Source organism: Cydia amplana, chromosome 26 (genome assembly GCF_948474715.1).
Source record: "Cydia amplana chromosome 26, ilCydAmpl1.1, whole genome shotgun sequence".
NCBI lineage: Eukaryota > Metazoa > Arthropoda > Insecta > Lepidoptera > Tortricidae > Cydia > Cydia amplana.
The window spans coordinates 2650357-2656652 of record NC_086094.1 but is presented as its reverse complement, the minus strand read 5'-3'; the positions used below and the strand labels follow the sequence as shown (position 1 = coordinate 2656652).

The following is a 6296-nucleotide window of genomic DNA, read 5'->3' as shown; positions in this document are numbered from 1 at the left end:
TTTTAAATATTCGTTATATCACTATCACTACCCACAAAGTTAATATTGGGTAGGTACTTAATAAAATGTCATAGGGAATACTTTTAATGATTTTACTGAATTCTTTTAATGACTGTGAGCCAGTGTGAGCTATTTATTTGGTTATAGCTATAAAATGCATTTAATCGTTTGTACGCTTTACTAACGCGAACGCGAGCTAATGGACCTAAACAAACCTTACTTAAAATTGTGAAGGTTACTTTGAGAGCTTAAGCCATATCATAATACTCATGTGGGCACTAGTTACGACGCTTTTTGGTGCTCTTGGCGTTCAAATGGTAAATGTAGAATTGCCACAGAGCTTTATCAATGATATTTGTATAGGTGCAGCTCATTCTGCTTATATTCATGTTTAGCTATCATCAAGTGACCTTAATTGTACTCATTATTGTCTATATATGCAGTATGAGTAGTTTACCTTATCTGGTGCCTACTAGTAGACATAAACTTGATTGTTTCTGAACGCTAAAGTGGCTTAATTTATGTAAACCATTCATAGACATAGCTTAATTCTGAATATTCAGTCTTCTCTTTACAGATTAAGAATAAGGTACTTAATTCGAAACCTTAGCTCATCGCATATGTGTTTTTAACCAAAATGAAAATTTGTGTTTATTTTGTGATTTTACATTATTTGCAATAACTGTGCGGAACCATGGGGTCCCCGACCTTTTGCCGGGCACCCGTGGGCCCAAAGCCAACAGCGCAGATGCCGTTTAAGAGGAACTTATTTTATCCAATGCTAGGGTCAACACTTTGTCGAATATATTTGATATTTATGTATATTTATCCTCCTTATGACGTAAGGGTAGGTAATTGTAACTTTTTGATATCAAATATACGCAGAATAGTCAATTATTTTGTATTCTGAAGTGCATATAATATTACTGGATTTGGGCCAGTGTGCTTTTGTATACTATATCTCTGGCCTACTATATAGGCTAGTCTATTAACATCCCGCCTCCTGGAAGGCAGTATACAGACTTCTTAGATATATTCACGGTAGTGCTAAGAGTGTGGACCTGGTTTTCCGACACTTGACTGCATGAGATTATTTTTTCAGGTCTCGAGCAAGAAGGGTGCCTAGATAGGTTGAGGTCCTCAACTTGTGGATTTGGTAGGAGCAAGACACAGACGGGGTGTAAATTAGTTAATCCACCATGTTTCAAGAGATTCATGTGCATTCATGCCTTCAGGTTACACTGTAGAGACAGACTAACACTTTGGCAGAGTTTTGCTAACATATAATAAATGATTGCATTTGTTTGGGTGTACAATTACATGTTCCACACCAAAAACATAATTATTTATATATTTCAATCTATTTTTGAAAGGTTTGCGTTTCAAAATAGCTTCGCCTTTTCGCAAGGCGTGCTCCTGTTCCCCTATTTTATTGTGCAAAGCGAACAGTATCACAATGCTATAATTTTGTATAAATTGAGAACTAGAGGGTCATGCCCTAGACGTGACCGCCCAGAAACTGTGCTAGAACCGTTCGTGCAAACCATTCAGTCACTATTTTTAAAAACCTTTTGTAGTGGGTACATTCCACGGTCTTAAATTTATTAAACGTGTAGTATCAAACTATGACAAGTCATGATAAGTGAAATAAGTGATAACAGTATCTGGTCCTTGCATAGAAGCACTTGCCCTTGAGGTTAGGGCATGGGTAGTTTATTATAAACTTAATCCGTGCATAGGAGCACTTACGATACAGGTGGTTTAAAACTTCCAGGGTCACAATACAGACACAAGGGTGTAAAATACATAATTCATAAACGCCCGTTAGGCCAGTTTTGTATATTTTATTTCAAACATGCTTGTGCAGCACCGCCAGCACATGATAATTTTCCTAATATACCATGGCAGTCAGGGATATAATAATTATGTAAAAAGGTAGGTAACCTTGGTCATGTCGTGTACATAGGTAGGTACTCGTAAACATGTTAACTGAAAGACAAGTGCTCTCCAGCCAAATATAATTTATGCAACTGTGAGCTGCTCTTACATTGGGATCATATGTATTTATTTCTAGTCTGTCATATTGTAGCAGGCCTAGACTTCAAAGGTTTGTAGATGTTTATAGGGCCGTTAAACGGACCCTTTGTACACCTTGAGCAGGCTGTTTGTTTCACACCATGGGTAATATATATTGTAAACATAGCTTATTTCAGAATGGAATCGTAAGCTCTGTCGTGTCGTGAGCTTACCGAGCCTGATTTAATTAGAGTCCACAGATTGTATGGACCTTGGAGGATTGACCACTCCTTATTCTAATTATCAATATTCTGCCTGGGCTTATAGTCGAAATTAGGTGACTAAATCTCTTAGTATTATCTATGCCACCCAAGTTATGAGGCTTAGCGTCTCCAGACCACAATTTTATATTAGGGTGCAAAGATTTTTTCATCTTTAAAATAAAAATGAGTCGAGATAGGCCTGGAATCTTAGGTTTTTATTTTACCTATTATAATTTTAGAAATGTTATGTAAATGGAAAGCAGTTTTCACTTTTACCACAGTTAATTAGCCCAATTTCGGGTTTAGCCAATAGGGTGTTCGGGACCCTTGAAATAGATTGGTAAACAAAAATGAAAACTCTAATAACGAAGCCTTGCCTATTTCGACTGATTTTTACCCAAAACATTATTTTAAACCATTTTTACTTTCTCTAAAAAGAGATATTTACAACTTAATCTTTGTAATATTTTTGTGATTGTGGTCTACTCGCACGCCTGTGTTATGACCATATCATTTATATTTCTGTGAATATGTCTGACGTGCCTTGCGCAGGCTTACATAGGTTATAATATCATCATCAATAACTTGACGTCACGTCAGTTTGTGAACGAATCAAAGATTCTTTTGGCACACCTTACGCAGGTGTAAACATGGCAGCCTTGCGCAGGTTTAGATAGGTACATAATATATTGGTTTCATCACAAATAACTTGACGTTAGTTTGTGAACGAATCAAAGATTCTTTTGGCACACCTTACGCAGGTGTAAACATGGCAGCCTTGCGCAGGTTTAGATAGGTACATAATATATTGGTTTCATCACAAATAACTTGACGTTAGTTTGTGAACGAATAAAAGATTCTCTTAGGCGCACCTTAGCAGGTGGAACCATAACAAACGTAAGTTTAAGAATAAGTATCATTCAAATCAAATACCCTGAGTTTATGGGTAATATTCCCTAAGTTGCGGGTTCCTTGCTCGACAAGGTGAAAGGCTTTACGCAGGCTTTAACAGGCACTTTTAGAAAGTGTCATTCACGGTGACGTGCAGATTTGCCAAAACTAAACTTTAACTCTACAGTTAACTAATATAATTTGACAATATGAACCAAACCATGCGTCTTCGTCAATGAATCAATCTAAAGATTCCCGTATCGTTAATGCCCTTCCATGTCACAGGCTTCCGATTTTATTTGAAACGTTTAATTTAAGTGTACTATTTATGTAGGTAGGTAAGTAGGCTTAAGAATTGACCCTCTTGTATGTAGTTACGTATAGAATTAATAATCAAGTTATTCAAATTCAAAATAACACAAGCACATATAGCACCTACATGCAAGAGTTCTTTTCCTTAACCTTTAAAGCTGTAAGTACCTGCTAAGTTATATATTTAAGTAGGTACCTACCTACATAAATCAAAGATCTAGTTGGAGAGATATAAGTTGATAGATACAGAGTGAAATACTTCACGAATTCGCATGTCATTCTTGCGCAGAGCCATGCTAATCTCTCTCTATGTCTAGTCAGATTTAAGTTTATGTACTGCCGAAGTACTCACTTTCCACAAAAATAAATGCAATGTTTGCGATGTAGGTTTGTTCGTTACCTTGTGTCCCTTAGAGCGGAAATATCGTCGACTCCTATTCGGGTACACGTTATTTATCAGCAAGTTTATTACCAAAAAATTAATTTTGCAATATTATATTAACCCGGAACGGGATAAAAAGATAAATTGCTGATAGATACTTGGACAGATAAAAAACCTACACGTCTATAAGCTCTACCTTAATACGTAGGTTCTACGTAACACGTATTAACTATCCGATCCATTCGTATTCGAAAACACAAATCACTTGAAAGGGTATACCTCCACACATCACCATTTAAGTATTATATAATTTCAACCGTTATTATACACACACAAAGATTTAAACTAACAAGACTCGGAAGAGACTTAATAAAATTAAATTATAATGGTGACACGTGCACGCTTTACCAGCTCGATGTGTTTTCTACCATGTGTTTTAGTATTTTCATTGGCATAGCCACGGTGCGCGCAGGCAGCCTTTGAAAACACTTGCACATCACTATTCCGGATCATTTTTATTTGCTAGATAGTTTAACGGACAACTAAATTTAAATATTTATTTCGAACGGCAAAAGCCGTTAGAAGCTGTTTTTCAATATAGTCAGCTAAACTGGGGTACAAATTCAAAAACTCACCAGCAGTTTAGCTTCACGACCTTCCAGATGGAAAAACAGCAAGCCAATGAGGTAATTTGCGTTTGTTTCTAACTGTCAAAATTGTCAAACGCAACTGCCTGAAGTGGTGGGGGTGTGGGAGAGAGATGGACGTATATGCTAGAAAAGGACAATACGACTAACTACAGTGTTGCCACTCTCAATATATTACTTTAGGTTCCGAATATCGGTACAGTTGTTTAATAACAAACTAAATTTTAGAAAAATAACAGACAAATAGCCGACTCGCGATTGCATCAGATACTAATTACATCTCACTATATTAGCCGAGTTCTGAACGCGCCCTAAATGACAGCTGTCATCTGTCACACGTCACAGGCGCGTGCTTCTGGATCGTTCGATCGCGTGTTTCTTGTTTGACGATATATGTGGGTAATGAAATACATAGTTTCCGGTGTATCCGGTGGTCGTTCGACCATTTTGCCCTCGGCGGCCCTAGGGAACAGTCAGTGGTGTGAACTAGTGTAGTGCGCGAGTCACCGCGTGGAGCGAGGGAGCGACCGATTCATCTCTTGCAAGTTAAGTATGGATAGCCCTGATATCAAATGACTTAAGTGTGCTTTGTTTGATATCTATTCTTTGTATTGTAACTGACTAATCTCCACTCGTTTGTATTTGCTTGCTCCATATCATGACCATGTAACGTGAACTCATAACGTAGCTAATTTGTCTCACTACTAGTTTCATGACTCTTGATACCTAAGATCCTCCATGAGAATTACTTCTATAATGTTTGTCCCCGTAACTGGTTCGATGTGCCCACAACTTAGATAGGGTCAACGAGGAGATGGAGGAGGAGAATGGTTCAATATCGGCAGCCTGTAAAGGGGGCGCTAATGCCAGAACAAGTCTGACGAGACATATCTATATGACGGCGGCCCATGTGGCGTTAACGCCTCGACTGTATTTTATCTATAACGGCAACCACTTGTGGTGTTTAATGCCTTGAAGTCTAATCAGCATGTATGATCTCCGGGACATTACGGACTAACGGACCATGTACTTAGCAATGCAGAGTCTCTCTGACGTTACTGACGGACTAAAGCTAATGACTGTGTAGTCAACTATCAAGTCGGTTAGAAAATTTGCGGCCGGCTCTTCTACCATAATTAGGGCTCCCGGTATCCGTGTTACACGCCGAAACGAATACCCGTGTTCTTAAGCCCGGCGGTGCTAAGAACACGGTTTACACGGAACCGCCGGGATCCGGATACGTATCCAATAAACGTTCCCAAGTCACACGTTTCTCAGATACGTATCTCCGTTTACACGGGTACTTAACACCGGCCCGAACGGATCCGAAACAGGTTGACCCAATCAATGCTCTAGGTCTGGGTATGTAAGGTCTAATATTGAATGTTGACTTCAGATGAACTCGTTTGCCGTACGATTTTTTTGAAATTATTTGTAACTGTGTTGATATAACATATTTAGCCAACTATACAATATATTAATCGAAGTAGGTGTCCCCATCCTATATTGTCTACTATTTTTAATTTTAAACCTACTCGTCCCTAGTTTAAATTAAAACCTTAATTTTTTAAGCTAACATATTCATTATTAATTACATAATTAATATAATTATATTTCAATCAAAGAAATACATTTTATACATGTATAATTGTGTAAGTAATATAGTTTCGTGAAAAATAGATGTGCAGACAAATACTACCTATATAAGTTAAAAATAACAGTTAAGAAAATAAGTATGAATTACTTTGTGGTTATTTCTTATTATTATCAATTTACTGCTGAGCG

The 6296-nt window shown here is 37.5% G+C and overlaps 1 non-coding gene across 1 annotated transcript; it reads right to left on the bottom strand.

The window, feature by feature from the left end:
- Positions 1–3726: 3726 nt before the first annotated feature.
- On the bottom strand, positions 3727–3830 carry LOC134660339 (U6 spliceosomal RNA). The gene has a single exon (XR_010097875.1). It is a non-coding gene; the product is annotated as a U6 spliceosomal RNA (small nuclear RNA).
- Between the last annotated feature and the right edge of the window lie 2466 nt (positions 3831–6296).